At 33.8% G+C, this 20897-nt stretch overlaps 1 non-coding gene and 1 pseudogene across 1 annotated transcript; one reads left to right on the top strand and one right to left on the bottom strand.

Moving 5' to 3' along the window:
• LOC109674574 (small ribosomal subunit protein eS1 pseudogene) overlaps positions 1 to 17761 on the top strand; it is a 141521-nt pseudogene extending 123760 nt beyond the window's left edge.
• A 2968-nt stretch (positions 17762 to 20729) lies between these two features.
• Positions 20730 to 20860, bottom strand: LOC141422975 (small nucleolar RNA SNORA33). Its single transcript, XR_012447657.1, has one exon. It is a non-coding gene; the product is annotated as a small nucleolar RNA SNORA33 (small nucleolar RNA).
• Positions 20861 to 20897: the final 37 nt, after the last annotated feature.

The raw sequence follows: 20897 nt of genomic DNA, 5'->3' as shown, positions 1-20897 counted from the left end.
CTCAAATAGAGGAAGCAAAAAATGGTCAATAAATATATGAAATGGGGGAATGAAAATATAAAAAAATCTTAGCTTACTAAAAAACTGAAATTAAACTACCTTAGGACTCCTTCTCACTCCAATCAGCATGGCCATCAAGACAACAACTAATGCTGGTGAGTATTCCATGAAAAAAGCAATCCTTATACACTGTAAGTGGGAATGTAACCTTGTACACCCAACATGAAAACCAGTATGGATGTTCTTTTAAAAACTAAAATAGAACTTGTATATAATCCTGCTGTACCATTCTTAGGTATATACCTAAAGAAATCAAAGTTAGCTTATAATAGAGATACCTACACATACATGTTTATTGCAGCACAATTTCACAATAGCCAAATATGGTATCAGCCTGGATGCCCATCAATGGATCAATATAGATAGATAGATAGATAGAAAATGTAGCAAGTAGACACAATGAGGTATTATTATGCCACAAGTAAAAATGAAATCATACTATTTTCAAGAAAATTGGTGGAACTGGAACTCATTATGTTAAGCAAAATAAACCAGAATCAGAAAGAAATATCCCATTTTCTTTCATATGTGCACTCTAGAAGAAAGAAAGAAATATGAAAATAGAAGCAGGATATATATATATAAATATAAAAAATATATAATATTATATTTATAAATATAAATGTTTATATAATATTTGGATGTACAAATATATATAATGTAGCAGTGTTCAGCCAGAAAGAAAACGAATCAGTTATAAGAAAGTAGATGTGACTAGAGATGATCATGTCAAGTGAAATTAGCCAGACTCAGAAAGACAAGTATTGCACATTTCCTTTCGTTTGAGGAGTATAAAAACAAAAATAAAAATGCAAACCACAGAAGTGAAAGGGGGAATTTCAGAAAATAGGAAGGGGACTAATTAATGGGAGGTAGAATGGGGGGATAAGCATGGGAAAAGGGAAATGTAAATATGATTAATATAGCTTGTGTAATTTATGAAAATGTCATAAATTAAAACCATTATCCTGTGCAATTAATATAAATAATAACATTTTATGTTAGAAAATTCTTGAATTAAATGAAAATGAAATGACAACTTATCAGAATCTATGGGGTACATTGCAGGCAGTCCTAAGAGGAAAACATATAGGTATGAATGCTATGATTCATTGTTTAGATTTTGTTTTCAAATGTTTGATTTTTATGCCCACTGGTTTGTGGTTATTTATGTTTATTCTATTTAAATTTCATTAACAACTCTTATCTGGAAATATCTCTTTCATAAAACCTGAAAAGTTTTGACCATTACTTCTTAAAATACATTTTTCTGTCCTATTCTCCATCTACTTTATCTTTGGTATACCACATGCATATACTTAACCACTTCCTATCATCTAACAGAACTATAAAGCATTATTTTTTTTGCCATTGTATATCTGTTCTTCATGCTGAATACTTTACACTGCTATCCCTTCACTTTTATTTTATGTCTTTTGGTTTAAAGAAGTGTATAATGCTAATAGATCAACTTAAAAGAGATATTTAATCATGGTGTGACATAACTTTGCAGATAACTTCCCATACAAGCAGTTTGACTACACATCTCTAGTGAGAACTATCCTAAAGTAAAAGTGAATAATTAACTGATGTAAAAACAAAGTAGGATTCTGCCTAACAATATTCATAATTTCAAGATGCAGTCCAAAATTATGTAACATATGAAGAGCAAAGAACCTGCATACCCATGTTTATTGCAACACTATTCACAATAGCCAAACTATAGAAACAGCCAAAATGTCCCACTACCAATGAACGGATTAAGAAAATGTGGTATATATACACAACAGAATTTTATTCAGCCACAAGAAGAATGAAATTTTGTCATTTGCAGGTAAATGGATGGAACTGGAGAACATCTTAAATGAAGTTAGTCAGGCTCAGAAGGCCAAAAATTGCACATTCCCCATCATATGTGGATAATAGAACTAAAACAAATCCAGCAACAATATTGGATATGGACACGTGTCATACTAAGGAGAGACAGCTCAAGGGAGACTAAAAACTTGAACATGATTGATATGATTACTGTATAGGAACAAATACAGTAATCTTAAACTGGCTGAGGAAGGGAATAGTGAAGACGACTGGTAAAGATGAACCAATTTGGGTTGTACTACATACGTGCATGGAAACAACACAAGGAATCTTTCTGTATAGCTATCTTTACCTCAAACCAGCAAAATCACCATGTTTTCTTATTATCTTTTATGTATTTTCTTCTACAAAATCAGAGAACAGGAGGGCTGAACAGGTTCTGCCTGGAGGGTAGGACAGGGTTGTGTGTAGGGGAAGGGGGAGGTGGCATGGGGGAGGGGTAGGTAGAGAAATGGAATTAAAAGAAAAGAAAATTTTAGAACTGACAAATACAGTTGAATAAAATTAATTAAATGAAACCAAAAATATTTAATGGAATTTTCCTTCGATATCAAGGCATACCTTGTGTATGCGTGTGTATTGAATAATGTAAAGATGCCGTTACTCTACAAACTGATCCATTAGTCGCTATCAATTAGGCACTGATGTAATGTGAACCCAGTCAACATGGCACCATGTTTTTGAAGAACTTAACAATTTTTCAAAAAATTAACTGGAAAATAGCACTAAGATTCATTATAGCAATCATAAAGACCAAAGAGAGAGGACTCACATTACCAGATGTTAAGAATTATTTTAAAGTTTTAATAATGCCTGAACTCATTTTTGTGTTCTCATTTCCAACTTCTGCTTCTCCTATAGTATTACATGTTTCTTACAACTGATCACGTCTGCAGCAACTATTTTGCCCACACTTTCCCTCCTTCAGTTCCTATAAGATCTACTTGATTCCAGAAGCTTGGAACACTTGTATTCACTTCTTCAACTACATTTACAAATACATATATCTTATATTGGGAGAATTTAAAAGAATGTCACTGTGGCTATTCCAAAGTATATATGTGATCCCATTGTGCTTAGTCCTGTCTGTGATCTCCAAACATTTAAAGTTCAAGTTCAGACCACAATAACTGGGAATATGTTCTACCAACATCCAACTCTCAGAAATTAAAAGAGATGTTACCTCCACTTCTGTGGTCATTTTTTAAAGTATTTTATTTTCCTTCTTAGTTTTAGTCCTAATATTTTGGGAATCTGATCAGGATCACCCAACTCCTTTATTTCCCATAGGGGTACTTTAGGATTTTCAAATAAGTGTTTATATTTTTGTCATTACTGTTGGACTTTTCTGAGTGTATTAAATTTAAGATAGATTTCTTTTAAAGTTTTTAAAATTTGTTTAAACACAACTTCTAAACATTGACTCTGAGCACATACTGTTGAATGAATATTGTCTTCCCTAGGATTTTGATCTAGCTATGTGTTGTCTGTGGAGATACACATATGCTTTCAGATGAAAGGTTATTATAATCCAATATGTTTCCTTGTGCTTTGTTTCAATAAAGCTAAGAAAAACTGTCAGAGTTATGTTTAGCTCTCAATTTATCTCAAGTGTTTAGAAACATGTACTCCTTTTTTACTATAAATTCATCCCTTCTTAATTGACCCATTAATTTGCCTTTTCTCACAAAGTATGGGTTAGTGAAAGTCTCTAGAAATGGCTATCTTGCAAACTATACCATGCAGAAACCTCCTTCCCCCACCACATACAAACACTTAAACCACTAAGTAAGTTAAACTGTAAGATAATAGGAACATTCCTTGGAATTAGTACATACATTTTGCAAGTTAAAAAAGAACAGATATTTCATTACTTTCATATATCAAAATTATATTAGCAACTTAAATTATAGATTTTTTTTTGTTTTTGTTTATTGTGGGATTGGGGTTCGAATTCAGGGCCTCATGCTTGCTAGGCAGACACTCTACCACTTGATCCACTCTGTCAGCCCATACATGTGTTCTTAAATATGGAGAATATAAGACTAAGTTAATGTTCAGAGAAGATCAGAATTAATCTTATCATATTAGTCAGAAATAGCAGCATTATGGAAATCAAGTAAAGAGAAAAACAAGGGACTGAAGGTATAGCCTAGTGGTATAGTGCTTGCCTAGCATGTGGAATGTACTGGGTTTGATCCCTACCATCTCAATAGAAAGGGGAGGGGATTAGAAAAATATCAATTTATCAGAGAAAGCTGTGAAAATTAGGAAATTTTAAACTTAATTATATTAGAAGAAAATAATTTGAAATGCTTTTAAAAGATACAGTTCTTCTGCATGAAATTTTTTATTCATTTTTTCTCTCTGTCCATAGTGCCAGTGTGGTTACATGAAAAGTCTTAAAAATAAAAAAAAAAGGCCTGTTTAAGGAAAAAGATTGGATGGGAACATTTAGGGAACACAGACATGAAAGTCATCAAAGAAAACTACTGAAGAAACACAAGGTACCAGTTTCCAAAGACTGTGAAACCCAAAGGATTTTTCATAGACTTTATGACCTGTAAGGATCAAAGATAGAATTGATTTAAAAAATTCTAAAACAAGAAACATAGGGTCTTGTATATTCATCCTAGCATGACCTACTTAGTTGCATATGTTAGTAGGCATTGTCAAGCACATTGAAATCCTGAATGAATGAAATCTTCAGGTGAATCTGTGTGTGTGTGTTTGTGTGCACACACACAATGTACCAGTAGGGAAAGGGAAGAGGGGAAGGCACCCACAATTAGATATCATTTGAATGAAGATGAGCAAAATGTGGTTATGCAGGGACCCAGATATTTTTATTAATTATTAACTCCTTGCTAAGCATTCAGAGCTTAATCCTCTCCATCGGCTCATAATGGAATTTTTCTATTTCCTGTACTGCTCCATTTTCTCTTCCCACCAGAATGATGCATTGATAAGTACTGTTCTTAGTCCCCAGGAGATTCACATGATAAACATCCCGCGCTCACTTCATAGATCAAAATGTTAGGAACCATAAGTTGATCAATCAACTTACTGTTTGTTGTTCATTTCTCTGAAGCAAAAACATGCCAGCTTTATTCAAATATCCCCACCTGAGATATCACTAAAAATATGAGTCTGCTAGCATTATTAAATTCACTTTAAACATGCTTTCCTAGTATTTGGGACATACATGCAGATTAGACGGACATTTAATTTGTAATATTCATAAAAATTTATAACTACAAATTTGAATTAGAAATGTAAATGTGCATAATTATATTCTCCATATGGCACAGTAGTGGTGTGATTAAATCTTGTGTGGGGATGAGAAATGGTAAGCCAGTGTTATTACTGTGAACCGCACAATAGCATGTGGGCTTTAGGCCAATAGGCTCACCATTAAATCAGCCTTGGAATTTCACAGGCCACAGAATGTCACAGATGGGAGCTGTTATTTATTCTACCTGCTTGATGAGAGACAGTGATAAAGGATCAAAACTGAAATTAAAATGAAGACAGCTCATCCTACGTCTACTCTATAGATCACAATTATAAGTGATGTGGTGGTTGCTGAGGTCAAAAGTTCACATGCATTATCAGGACAGCATTGGTTGTGTTATCTATAATAAGATGACAGCAAGTTAATTGTCACAAGAATTTCATAGAAACCTAATTTTGTAACCTAAATGTGTAAAAATAATGCTCACATTCTCTTCCTTGCAAGAAAGATTCTAAAAAGAAAACATTTCAGATTATCAATATATTTTTTAAAAATGTAAGCCAAGTACAGGAAAGGACTAATGATCACTTGCTAGTTAATAGTATTCTGATATTATTTTCAATTTTTCATAAATTTTGTATTATGAAAAAATTTACATGTTAATCCATTCTAGTTATAAAATATTGAAAGACTACAGAAATTAAGAGGATGCCAACTAAAGTTCACGTCTACCTTCTTTCCCTCTCACATACATAGAGACCCATGCTTCAACTCTTCCTGTGCCTAAATAAAATACATGCTGTATGCACACACACTCTCACACTCGAACACATAGGAACATGTGTGTATATACCTTTGACTTGGTACAAATCTGTTGTTTTCTCTGATGCAAAGGGAATGATATAAGTGTATTAATAGAAGTATTATGGTATGTTGGTATAAATTATGCTGTGTTTTTATTCTCATTCTTGATTTACTCTATTCAAAAATATAGGACAAAAATATTTATGGTGTTGTAGGTATGCATATCATTTCTTATGATGGACAAACTATCATATTAATATCATGGAGAAAATAATATGTTAATATCATATTATTTAACTATTATTGCTTTACTGAAAAACTTAAGTTTTTAATTTTCAATATAATGAAAAGATTGAAAAAAATAGATATGGACATACATATTCATATACATATAGATGCAGATTTTATATATATTGATATACCATGAAAATGTACCTGAGTGTGTATACTTAACACATACACACATGCACACACATGTACATATACATGCACTCACACAGCCAAAGTATGTTCCTCTCCACTGAATTGAAATTCTGTCTTAGGCAAGCATTTTACCAAATGATCCATGCCTCCAGATCTTTTTGCTTTTGTTTGTCTTTCAGATTGGGTCTCTCTTTTGCCTGAGTGGACCTCCAACAGAGATCTTCCTACCTCCACCTTCTGTTTCTCTGGGATTACATGCATGTAACATCAGACATGATGTGTTTTGAGATATGGTCTTACTAACTTTTTTGCCAGGACTAGATTCAATCCACAATTCTCCCATCTCTGCCTCCCACATACCTAGGATTATTTGTGTGCCACCATGCCTAGCCACAATCTATCAATGACAAAATACTAATTATTCCCTCATTTTTTGTTCTAATCCATTGTTTTATGTATAGTAGACTTACGTTTAACATAGTTGAGAATAGCCTCTATTGCTATTCTTTTATTAAAAAGTTGTTGTGGTTATTTTTGCATTTTTACTTCTCAAGATAAACTTTGAAGTTTCACTTGAGTTTGTAGTTTTAAATTATATTAAAGTATTTTTCCTTCTAAATTTTTTTTGGTTGTACTGGGGCTTGAACTCAGGGCCTCATGCTTGCTGGTAGGCACTCTAAGAATCTAACACCAGCTCTCCTTCTGAATATTGAGGTTTCTTATCCAGATACCTTATGTTCTCTAAATTTAAACTATTTCATAAATTATTTGCATATACAGTTTCAAATGTATCATTATAATAAATATTATGTGTTTGTGAGTTTTGAAATCTGTTATTGTTCATATTAGAATCTTTACCTGAATTTTGCTGATGAGTAATGAAATCTTTTAATTGATCTTGAAATTAATTAATTCCCCAAACTCTCATGTTTGCTTCAAATAGGAGATTTTTTTTGTGAGAATATACTCATATGATGTACATATAATGAGAAATCTTCATTTTATTTTCCATATTTGTACTTATTTGTGTGTATGTTATTTCATTAGTTACGGTCTTCAGTACACAACTGACAGCTATGGTAATTCCTGTCTTCTTGCTCTTCAAATAATGAATGTGTGCTTTAAAGTCTTTTAAAATTCATTCATTCATTCATTTATTCACATGTGCATACATGCTTTGGGACATTTCTCCCCCCTGCCCCCCACCTCCTTCCACTCTCTCCCACCCCCCTTGCTTCCAGGCAGAATCAACTGTTCTGCCCTCTTCTCCAATTTTGTTGAAGAGAAGACATAAGCAATAATAAGAAAGACAAAGCATTTTTGCTAGTTGAAATGAGGATAACTACACAGAGAGATTACTAGCATTGCTTCCATGTACAAATGTGTTACAACCCGAATTGATTCATTTATACCAGATCTCTTCACTACTTCCAGGTCACCTTCCCATAGTGGCCTCTGTCAGTTTAAGATTACTTTATTAGCTCCTTATCAGTGGGGAGAAATCAAACACTTTCAAGTTTTAGGTTTCTTTCCCTTTTGCTATTCCTCCTGTGTACATTCTCCCTTTAGTGTGTGACCCATGTCCAATAATATTGCTGCATTTGTTTTAGATCTAATGTCTGCATATAAGGGAGAACATACCATTTTTGGCCTTCTAAGCCTGGCTAACTTCACTTAAGATGATGTTCTCCAGTTCCATTCATTTACATGCAAATGACAAGATTTCATTCCTCTTCATGGCTGAGTAAAATTCCGTTGTGTATAAATACCACATGTTCTTGATCCATTTGTCAGTGGTGGGGCATCTTGGTTGTTTCCATAACTTGGCTATTGTGAATAGTGCTGCAATAAACATGGGTGTGCAGGTGCCTCTGGAGTAACCTGAGTTGCATTCCTTTGAGTATATCCCCAGGAGTGGGATTGCTGGATCGTATGGCAGATCTATGTTTAGATTTTTAAGAAGCTTCTAAATTTTTTTCCATAGTGGTTGTACTAGTTTGCATTCACTCCAGCAGTGCATGAAGATTCGTTTTTCCACACATCCTTGCCAACATTTGTTGGTGGTGGTGTTTTTGATGATGGCTATTCTAACAGGGGTGAGGTAGAATCTTAGTGTTGGTTTAATTTGCATTTCCTTTATGGGTAGAGATGGTGAGCATTTTTTCATTTGGTTTTTGTTTGTTTGTTTGTTTGTTTTGCCATTTGGATTTCTCCTTTTGAAAAAGGTATATTCTGTTTATCTGTCCTTTGTCAGATGTATAACTGGCAAATATTTTCTCCCACTCTATGGATGGTCTCTTCAGTTTAGAAACCATTTCTTTTGTTGTGCAGAAGCTTTTTAATTTTATGTAGTCCTATTTGTCCATCCTTTCTCTTAGTTGCTGGGCTGCTGGAGTTCTATTGAGGAAGTCCTTGCTTATACCTATTGCTTCCATAATATTCTCTGCTCTTTCCTGTACTAACTAACGTCACGGTTTTCAGTCTGATATTATGAACGTGCTTTAAAGTTTTGACAAGGATAAGGCTCTTAAATTGCAACATGTTCACGAAAATGGTTTTTTTTTCTATCTTTGCTTACTAAGCTTCATATTTAACAATGTTTTAAACACATTTTCATATCTCTTGAAATAGACTGACAGGTGATTGATAGGTAAATTGAATGGACAGATAAATAGATAAATATTAGATAATGTTCATTGAAGTGCTAATGCAATTATATTTCACTGTTGCTTATTTTTGCATCTGTTATTTATATCATTCTTGGTCAAATTAATAATGTTCTGTTATTATTCTGTTGCTTTTGATTTTGAGTTAATTATATTGGGTCTTTTATTTTCCTAAGACTTCTCAGTTTATTATTTTTCTGTCATCTTAATTATATAGTATGGCAGTGTATTAGTATAGCTATACCAATGTACTTCCAAACTTATGAGACAAGAGATTTTAAATAACAGAAAATTTCTGTTTCTTAAAGGTTTAGTTTTCCCATATATTTTCTGAATAAAAGATTTTATAACAGAAAGTTCTTTGTATAATTTCTACAATGATTATTCATCTATTACAGATTCTTACATGTCTTTGTGTTAAGTACTCATTCATATGCTATCATTCAGTTTATCTCAGTCTTCATGTTTAATGTTAAATAGTTCCCAAGTTGAAGAATTAATATTTAAACACAAGGGTTTGTCACCTGATATTGTGACAAAGGTACTACTGCTCTCAAGTGTTAAGAGAATTAAACATTTAAATGCCATAGGTTACTTTCACATTGCTTTCACTGAGTATTGTCAATATATCAGGTTTTTGCATTCTTTTCTATCATTTGACTTTTTTATTGTTGTGCTGGGTTGGGGTACACTGTGGCATTTACAAAAGGTCTTACAATATATCAAATATATCATAGGTGAATTCACCCCCTCCATCCATCATTTTCCTTTATCTCCCTCTCCCTATGTTCCTGGAACAGTTTCAACAGGTATAATTTTTTCCATCTGCATACATGGTACACAGTATTTACACTATATTCACCCTCTACGTTCTTTCTCCACCTCCTCACCCCTCCCACTAGGGGCAATGTTCTGCCCTCCTGTTCTCCGATTTTGTAAAAGAAAAAAAAATGACATTGTTTGTTTGTTTAAGATAGCTACACAGGGAGTTTCCTTGTGACAGTTCCATGTACATATGTATTATTGCTCAAATTGGTTCATCTCCTCTATTTTTCTTTTTTCTGCCTTAGTCCCCTTCTTATGGTGGTTTCAACAGATTTAAAAATTCTATATTCATTCTTCTATAGAGAGTCTATCAACCATATTCACCTTCCTTACATTCCCACCAACAGTGTATGAGGATTCCTTTTTCCCCACATCCTTGCCAACATTTGTTGTTGTTTGTATTCTTGATGGCAGACATTCTAACAGGAGTGAGGTGGAATCTTAAGGTGGCTTCAATTTGCATTTCCTTTATGGTCAGAGATGTTGACAATTTCTTCATGTGCTTTTTAGTAATTTAGAAGTCATCCTTTGAAAAAGCTCTGTTCAGTTCATTTGCCCATTTCTTCACTGGGTCATTGATTTTTTGGGAGTTTAGTTTTTTGAGCTCCCTGTATATTCTGGTTATTAAATACTTGTCAAATGTATACCTGGCAAAGATTTTATCCCATTCTGTGAGCAGCATCTTCAATCTCATGACCATTTGTTTTGTTTTGCAGAGCTTTTTAATTTCTATCAATTGACTTTTTCACTACTCAATTACGTTTTGATTTTGTACCAATATGCACTTTGGAGATGGGAGAAGTTAAAGAGCATCTTCCTGGATTTGAAAAAAAACAGATGTATCTACCATCAGAAATATATTCCCATTAATAAACCCATTCACAGTTAATATGTTATTTTGTATGTTGTTTTTGTGTGATTGAGGTTTGAACTCAGGGTTTCCCACTTGTAAAGCAGGTACTCTACCACTGAACCACACCTCCAGCTCATTTTTTTTCTGGTTAATTTGGAGATGGAGATGTCATGCACTAATTTCCTGGTCTGACCTTGAACCATGATTGTCCCAATCTCAGCTTCCCAAGTAGCTAGGATTATGGGCAAGAGTCACTGGCACTAGCGATATATATATATATATTTGAACATATTTTTACAATCTGTTCTCTATTTTTTTCAGTAGTGGAGTTTGAACCCAGGACCTCATGTTTGCTAAGCAATTGTTCTACTCCTGTCCCTTTGTTTATATTTTGTTTTTGTGGTAGAGTTTGGGCTGGTCTCAAATTCTCAGTCCTCCTGCTTCAGTCTCTAGGGTAGCTGGAGTTATAGGCCTGCTTCATCAAGGCCAGCTTATTTTCTATTTATTTATCAAATTTCATTGTTTTGTCTCTTCTTTCCCCTTTGCTTCCATTAATTGGATTTATCCATCATATTTTGCTTTGTTTCTCCAGAGATAGACCTTCATCACTCAAGCTCTTTAATTTTAGTACCAAAAATGCAAATATTTCTTATCAATACTAAAATTATTGTAATTAGCTGCCATCCCCAAAATAAGAGGACTTCTTTTCATTGTATGAATTCCTGACCTCATGAGCTTTTGTAAAATCATAAATTTTAAGTGCATACTTTAACAGTTTGACATTCCTTTTCCAATAAGTTTTTAACATATATAAATATAAAATATAACATACATAAATATAGACTCACAAACTCGGCAGCTATTTAAGCCAAACTGTAAAATTTTAGCAGCTACTTGTACTCTGTATTTTCTATTCATAGATCCAGGTCTCGTTTTTCTAAGACATAAATTCAAGTAAAATCTCTCACAAAACATTCATGTTAGGAAATACTTCAGACACTAAATATTTAAAACTGCATCTATTTTGTCCTATATTCTATTTTACAATATTCTATAACATATTTACTTTTGCAGGTATCACTGTTTTTCTTTATTTGGCTTGTATTTTGAAAGCTATCTAGTAGTTCCTTACACTTCTGAAGATCTTAATAAATGCAGTTAAATGTAGGTCCCTTTTCATTCATTTAGCTTAGTAGTGATCAGACTCTACAATTTGTTTATTCATATTTTTTGGTGGTACTGTGATTAGAACTAAGGACTTCCTGCTTGCTAGGCACTCTGCTTTTTCCAGCCATTTGTGTTCTGGTTGTTTAGAAAGATAGGGTTTCACTTTTTGCCCAGGCTGCCCTGGACTATAATCCTTCTATTCTGTGTTCCCAGTGGTAGCTGGGATGCTCTGTGCCATTGTACCCCAACTATTGTTTGAGATGGGGGGTCTGGAGAACTTTTTGCCTGGGCTTGCCTCAAACTGGGAACCTCCTGATTTCAGTCTCCAAAATAGTTGGAATTACAGGTATGGGCCATTGGCATCCAGCCAGACCTTTCAATTTAGATACTTACCTTTTCAAATTTTCAAAATATTCCTTTTATTGCTGTTTATTCATTTTGTTTTAGTACATTTCTTCCTTGACTTCAAATTTTCCTTCCTCATCAAAATCAATAATAAATATGCCATGTCTTCTAAAACTATTGTTTTTTTTTTTTCCAATAACGTCCTTTTAATTACGATTATCTCTAGAGGTCTCCCATGCTCATGGATTGGTAGAATCAACATAGTAAAAATGGCTATACTACCAAAAGTGATCTACATGTTTAATGCAATTCCCATGAAAGTCCCAATGACACTCATCAAAGAGATTGAAATTTTGACCCTAAAATTCATTTGGAAACACAAGACACCATGAATAGCCAAGGCAATACTCAGCAAAAAGAACAATGCTGGAGGTATCACAATACCCGACCTCAAACTATATTACAAAGCAATAGCAATAAAAACAGCATGGTACTGACACAAAAACAGACATGAAGACCAGTGGAACAGAATAGAGGACCTGGATATGAATCTGCACAACTATAACCAAGTTATTTTTGACAAAGGTGCTCAAAATATACGATGGAGAAAAGACAGCCTATTCAACAAAAGCTGTTTAGAAAATTGGATAGCAAAAATTAGAGATAAGGGCAAAATAGTTTCTACTGGTTAGCGAGGGGTAAGGGGGGTAAGGGAGGGAGTGAGGGAGTAAGGGAGGGGGTGGGGGGAAGGGGGGAAGAAATGACCCAAACATTGTATGCACATATGAATAAAAATTTTAAAAAACTGGCTAGCAGTCTGCAAAAAATTGAAACTAGATCCGTGTTTGTCACCCTGTACTAGTATTAACTCAAAATGGATCAATATCAGACCCCAAACTCTAAAGTTGGTACAGAAAAGAGTAGGAAACACTTTGGAAGTAATAGGTATAGGCAAGGACTTTCTCAGTAGAATCCCAGCAGCTCAGAAACTAGGAGAAAGTATAGACAAATGGGACCTCATAAAGCTAAAAAGCTTCTGTTCATCAAAAGAAATGGTCTCTAAACTGAAGAGCCCACCCACAGAGTGGGAGAAAATATTTGCCAGCTACACATCAGACAAAGGACTGATAACCAGAATATACAGGGAACTCAAAAAACTAAACCCTCCCCAAATTAATGAACCAATAAAGAAATGGGCAAGTGAAACAGAACTTTCCCAAAAGAAGAAATTCAAATGGTCAAAAAACACATGAAAAAATGCTCACCATCTCTACCCATAAAGGAAATGCAAATTAAACCAACACTAAGATTCCACCTTACCAACAACAAATGTTGGTAAGAATGTGGGAAAAAAGAACCCTCATACACTGCTGGTGGGAATGCAACCTAGTACAACCACTATGGAAAAAAAATTTGGAGGCTTCTTAAAAATCTAAACATAGATCTGCCATATGATTCAGCAATCCCACTCCTGGGGATATACCCAAAGGAATGTGACTCAGGTTACTCCAGAGGCACCTGTACACCCATGTTTATTGCAGCACTATTCACAATAGCCAAGTTATGGAAATAGCCAAGATGCCCCACCACTGATGAATGGAGTAAGAAAATGTGGTATTTATGCACAACAGAATTTTACTCAGCCATGAAGAGGAATGAAATCTTGTCATTCACAAGTAAATGAATGGAACTGGAGAACATCATCTTAAGTGAAGTTAGCCAGGCTTAGAAGGCCAAAAATGGTATATTCTCCCTTATATGCAGACATTAGACCTAAAACAAATGCAGCTGCTGGGGTTCCATTGAGAAAGTTCTTTCCTATACCTATTAATTCCAGAGTATTTCCTACTCTTTTCTGTCCCAACTTTAGAGTTTGGGGTTTGATATTAAGATCCTTGATCCATTTTAAGTTAATATTGATATAGGGTGATAAATATGGATCTAGTTTCAGTTGTTTGCAGACTGCTAACCAGTTTTCCCAGCAGTTTTTGTTGAAGAGGCTGTCTTTTCTCCATCATATATTTTTAGTGCCTTTGTCAAAGATAAGTTAGTTATAGGTGTGTGGTTTCATATCCAGATCCTCTATTCTCTTCCACTGGTCTTCACGTCTGTTTTTGTTCCAGTACCATGCTGTTTTTATTGCTATTGCTTTGTAATATAGTTTGAAGTCGGGTATTGTGATACTTCCCGGTTGTTCTTTTTACTGAGTATTGCCTTGGCTATTCGTGGTCTCTTGTGTCTCCAAATAAATTTATCAGTTGATTTTTCAATCTCTTTGATGAATGTCATTGGGATTTTGATGGGAATTGAATTAACATGTAGATTGCTTTTGGGAGTACAGCCATTTTTACTATGTTGATTCTACCAATCCATGAGCATGGGAGATCTCTCCACTTTCTATAGTCTTCTTCAATCTTTTTCTTCAGAAGTTTATAGTTTTCCTTGTAGAGGTCATTCACATCCTTTATTAAGATTACACCTAAGTATTTAATTTTAATTTTTTTTGAGGCTATTGTAAATGGAATTGTTTTCATATATTCTTTCTCAGTTTGTTCATAACTAGATAGTATTTGTTGCCCTCAGTGCAGAGAAACTAATGCAGATACTTTAAGGTGACAAAGGCCAATAGGAGAAGGGGACCAGGAACTAGTGAAAAGGTTATTTCAAGAAGAATTAATTTAGAATGTAACACATAGTACAGGAAAGCAATGCGAGTAGACTCCTTATCTCAACTAGCAAAAACCCTTTGTCCTTCTTATTATTGCTTACACTCTCTCTTCGACAAAATTAGAGATAAGGGTAAAATAGTTTCTGCCTGATAGCGAGGGGGTGGGGAGGAGAGGAAGGGGACAATAATAATCAGTTATTTCCACTAAGTTTGGGGATAATTTGTTGGTCTGAAACACAAATTAAAACATACTCCCTTACTCCAAAATAAGACTAAATTATCTATTCAAATAATTGATCTACAGCTAACTATCCAGTTTCGGTCAAAAATTAATATGGAAAGATCAAGAAAGAAGTAGGATATTAGAGAAGGAATTTTACTAGAAAGGTAAATCAGCAAGGTTTCCTCTCACTAAACTCAGAAATAATCATGGGTTTTCTCAGAAGCCAATTTAGAAGACTTTTTAAGTATTCTTAGGAACTTGACAGGAGAGAGGAACAGGGATGGAATCAACAGCAATTCCATGTCCATCTGAATCCTGATCATAACCTCTAAAGGGCAAGAGGCTCCATGAAGTTGACTGTAGCAGAAGAGTGAAGGGTTATGGAAGGGAAGTGACTGCTCTTCCACCAATAGGAAGTGAAATACTGGTGACTCATGTGGACTAGGTATCTATCTATCAAAAAAAAGGAAGGAAGGGAAGAAGAGAGAGGAAAGGAGAGAAATGCTTTCAAAGCATGAAGCATGTGTTATAAATGTCTGTCAAGCCTAGGATATGTCTCATCTAATCACAGCAAATAAGACTTATTTTGGTTCTTCCATTCTAGTCTGTTATATCCACTTTGGCCATGGAGAATGAGGAATAATGGTTAATGGAAGGTGAGAGAGAAGCTAGAAAATTAAAGAGAGAAGACATCCATTGTACCTTCCTTTCTATTCTCCCCACTGCTGTTTCCAAGTTTCTATTTCAAGTTCCTGCTATGAGGTGAAGAACATCTTAATTTAAAAAAATTAGCCTGGTTGTTGTGGGGAATATACATTTTAATTATGGAAGTGAGAGTATTTTTTCTACATCTTAGATTTTCTGAAGAGGAATGTTTTTGTTATTTAAAGATGGTCAGAAAAGGCAGAAGTCTACCCCAGATTTTATCCAAAGGTCAGAATAAGTTGGATTGGTATAAACAGAGAGAAATTTGATTTGTGTTTACATTGAGTCCCACTTGCTTACAATTTTGGTAACAGTATGTGCTAGGAATAGTGTGGTATACTTGGTTCTCAGAAAAACACAGGAATGAAGTCATTATAGTTGTATTGAGAAAAACTGAAGAACGGGAATTTAATTGCCAAAGTCTTATGCTTAGAGGATAGCAAATGCAGAATCCAAGAGTGACCTCTGAGCCATGTAACAGGACTGCTCATTAGCTGTGATCCTGACATATCCTATTTCAGAGAGAACAGATGGTTGGAATGGTTTCATATTTAATAAGTTTATTTTTATTTAAGATGCTTAATACAATAAATATGATTGTTGTCAACTATATAATTCTTTTTTCTAGCCTTACATTTGGAAGACCATGACTTTTAAGATCTCAATGTTGAGAATTTAAATAATAAATTTAAAAAAGAATAAATTATAAAAACATCCTTTGTATTTTTTCCTTAAGTATGACTATTCAACTTGGAATATTAGACTTTTCTTTTTTATATTTTTAACGTAGTTAATTTGCATTTTTGAGTATTGCTTTATTTTTTAGAAATATCTTTCTGTTTGGTGTGTGTGTGTAAATTTATATCTCATAATTTTCTTCATTGTATAATTTACCACAAAATATTTTTCATAAAATATCTTGTATGCCTAATAGAGTTGTGAATCACAAATGATATTGAGCCTATAAAATGTCATGTACTTTGCAGCTACAGCAGTTTTTGTGCTGCAAATTCTTGTCACAATTAAATTCTATACACTTCTTGTCATAATTGAAATCTATACACTTCTTTAAATGTGCTTCCAAAATTGGTTGTGCTTAAGATAATTTAAGAAGAATAAAGAGTTTATTAAAAGTTAGTGTCTAATCTTTTGGCTATGTGAGCAGCGCTATAGGGGCTGGTAAGAACAAACACCTTACAAAATGTGGCAAAAAAAGAACCACTGAGTAATCCATTTTCTAGAATGACTGTCATGATATAAAAAAACAAGCTCCTTTAATATGTGAAATATTGGAAAAATCTTAGTCACAGGACTTTAGGAACCAAAATTCCGTCTTCTGACCTCATAGGTAGTATGTGTAAAGTGAGTCTTCTGATTTGTAGAATGATGAACTTGCACTTAGAAAATTAAAGCTAATTACTGAGGATGTTCAGAAAAAAAAAATTGCCCGACTAACTTCCATAGAATGGATCTTAACTGTGACAAAATGTGTTCCATGATAATAAAAAAAAGTCAGACTATAATTGAAGCTCATGTTGACGTCACTACTATCAATAGTTATTTTTAAAATGTAACAATCAGATACAGAAGAACTTTGATGGTCAGCACCAAAGGATCCACTAAACCTGGAAGATGATAGAAATCATGACCTGAGACGTACAAGTGATTTGAAAGAAATGATCAACAAATTAATTTCAAAGACATTGAAAAAGTGTGCTAGGATAAATATCTTTTTCAAAATGTCTTTGTTAGAAATGCTAAAATGCTGAAGCAGCCCAAGTTTGACTTGAGAAAACTCATGGAGCTTCATGATGAAGATAGTAGTTAAGAAAAAGTTACTGAGATTGAGACATGTGCTGAAATTGAGTTAACCGATGTACCTAAGCCACAACTCCACAGATCTGTTTAAAACTCAGATGTTTTTTCCAGTGCTCTGGAGATCATACCCTGGACCTTGCACATCATATGCAAGCACTCTGCCACTGAATTATATCACCAGTTCTTTGTCTTACTATGTATTCCAGGCTGGCTTCAAACTCCTGGTCCTCCTACCTCAGCCTCCCTAGTGCTTAAAACATTTCTGAAGTAGCACTACATTGTAACCATCTTGGTTTCTCAGTTATAAAATTTCTTTAATTTTATTTATGCACTCAATTTGCCCAGCAATTGTGGATACTTTGTGATAATAAAAGAATAAAATTAAACTCACCTTTGTGAAATCTTCTGTTCTGTCAACTAATCCTGCCATTTACTTTTGAGACTCATTTGGGATAAGTTTCAAAAACTCATCTTCATTGATTTAACTGGACCTTTAAAAAATGTCATTTATAACTTGACATGAATACACTTTGTCTTATAAGTGAATGATTCAAAACATTCCAAATTCATATTATATAACTAATATTTTGTGGTTAGTTTAATTTTATTTAAAAAAATGACAAAAATATTTTGATTCAATTAAAAGGTTTTAAGAACAAGTGCAGAAAAAGCTCTTTAATCACTCATGTCGAAGTTCTCTGTATAGGTACATTTCTAAAGTACAAGAAGTAGGATATTTAACATCAAGACATGAAACAGAAAATAAAACCTTTGAAAAGGTACTACACATCATTTTGTAAACATGTATGTAAAAATTACAACAATATATACTTTAACTTTTACTAGTAAATACTACAATTGCCAAAAAAGACATAATTTCTTTTTGAAATGGAAAATTTAAGTGTAAAAGCCATGCTAAAGTTGTAGGGCTAAATATGAATAAGTAAGTCATGACTTCAGCTTAGTTGTCAGGTACTAGACAACAAAGATTCAGATTTAGCCAACAGGAGAGCTGAAAGTCCTTTTTACACCTTAACAAACATTTGGGAAAACAGCAACCTATGATTAATTGGCAGGCATACAAAGACCCTACTGAGTGTATAGCTCCAGGAGATACAGTTGAAAAAAATGTCAATATGTCAGAGTATATTGGCTTCTCCTTGCTGCTTTTAAAAAGATATTACAAAAAGCAATGAGGTGAGAGAATGAACAAACTGGTTTCAACAATATTGAGGACAGGCAATAAAAAGAATCCAGAGCTTAAACTCTTCCCTAGGTTGGAAAAAACAATTACTACTACAGCCCAAACAGCAGAAAATGAAACTGAAATAAAACTGCAAACATCAAAGACTCTAAAAAGACAGTTAAATGATACCCCCAAAAGACTATGAGCAATACAAACCTGTGAAGAAACTGTCAAAGAAAGGCTTTTGGTTTGGTGGGGAAAATATTAAGAGTATGACTTTTCCAGTCAGTCCTATGGTTTCAAAGAAACTGTCATTAAGTGAAAGACAGAGAAGCAATAGTGTAAAAGAAATAAGAAAACAACTAAAATGGCTTATGAACTCTAGGAAATAACTTTGGTTTTGTTCACAGTTTGGGAAATGTTTGTGAGCATAGAGGTAGAACATTATTCAAATTTTTACAAAATTAGCTGTTGAAGTATAACATACATACAGAAAAATGTGCAAATTATAATTGTAAACTTGATATGTATTTGGTTGTACTGATGTTTGAACATAGGGTTGCATGCTTGCTAGGCAAGGTTCTCTAGCATGTCCCCATGCTTGAGCTACACCTCCAGTCCTTTTTGTGCTTTAGTGATTTTTCAGGTAGGGTCTTGTGTTTTACCCTGGAGTTGGCCTCAGATCACAATCCTCCTACATACGCCTCCTTTGTAGCTGGGACCACAAGCATGTGCCACCATGTCTACTTTACTTGTTGGGATGCAGGTCTCACTAAATTTTTGTCTGGGCTATCCTTGATCCAAGATCCTCCTGATAGCTAGGACTATAGCTGAGAATCACTGCCTGGGCCAAAAGTGAAAATCCCTGTGTAACTAGTAACCAGAACAAGGAAAAGATTGATACTATCATTAAAGATGCTCCATGCTCATATTTATGCAGATGGAATAAGTAAACATTATAAAATATATCTTTGGATGTATTTTTAATAGAATAGTAAAAATATGGAGTTACTTTTTCTTTTTATCACTTTCTTGTAGGTATGCTGTGAAGGAAAAAACATTTAAAAGATTTCTCTGATGTACTCATTTGTATATGAAGGCAATGATGTAATGTTTAAAAACAACCATATCTTTCTTTGGCTAAAATAATAAGACAAATCAAAGTTTGCCGGTATGTACTCTTTTCAATAGAGCATGAATTGATTTTATTTAATATGAAGCAAATATGTTTTGTTGTTTCTTTGTTGTTTGTTAAATATTACACAATAGAAAGGAAAAAGGAAAGCCCATTTTCTAAGCCTTAGTGCACGGGCAGAGCAGAATCAACTGCCATCTGATCTAATCACCAGCTGCTGGGCAGCAGGTACCAAAAACACTCTTAAATTCCATGTTTATGTATTCAACATATTATTTCTATGTGATGCAAAATGTTTATTTTATTTCATATCACATATTGGAACAATAAAAACTAAAGAAAGAAATATCACTACCATTATATCAATTTATTCAATCATCTGTTTTTCAAGAGTTCTTTCCAGAAGCTGATTTTCTTAAGACTGAAAACATATTTCTACATATTTAACTTGAAGCTAATAAAGCCAGGAAGGCTGGGCTAAGATATTTTTTTTTAAATCAAAAGTATATTCATTTTATTTCTAGAGTTTCACATATTTGACTGGGTGAAACAATGGGAATCAAATTTCCACTCAATAAAAATAATACCAGAACAAGCTAACATGAAACTTCCTAAAGATTTTGTTTTCATGTGTTTTCCTGTTAGCATTGAGAAATTTCGTAATGTTCTTGCAACTCTCCACAGTGAAGTTTTAATAATTTGCTGTGTCTCAGGGAAATGCGTTCCATCATTATCATTATTTGTAGCCACTTTCAGGGACCTTAATGATCTTAATATTCTCCTTAAGGTAACACAGCTTTACTACTGCCAGCTTTTTCTAAATTTCTGCAGAAATACATTCAGGTAAGTATTAAGCATTTATCTTACATAGTTTAAATAAAGACTTGAAAAGAGGACCTTGGATCA

This window comes from Castor canadensis, chromosome 4, assembly GCF_047511655.1.
Source record: "Castor canadensis chromosome 4, mCasCan1.hap1v2, whole genome shotgun sequence".
Lineage (NCBI taxonomy): Eukaryota > Metazoa > Chordata > Mammalia > Rodentia > Castoridae > Castor > Castor canadensis.
This window is presented reverse-complemented; position numbering and strand designations above follow the sequence as displayed.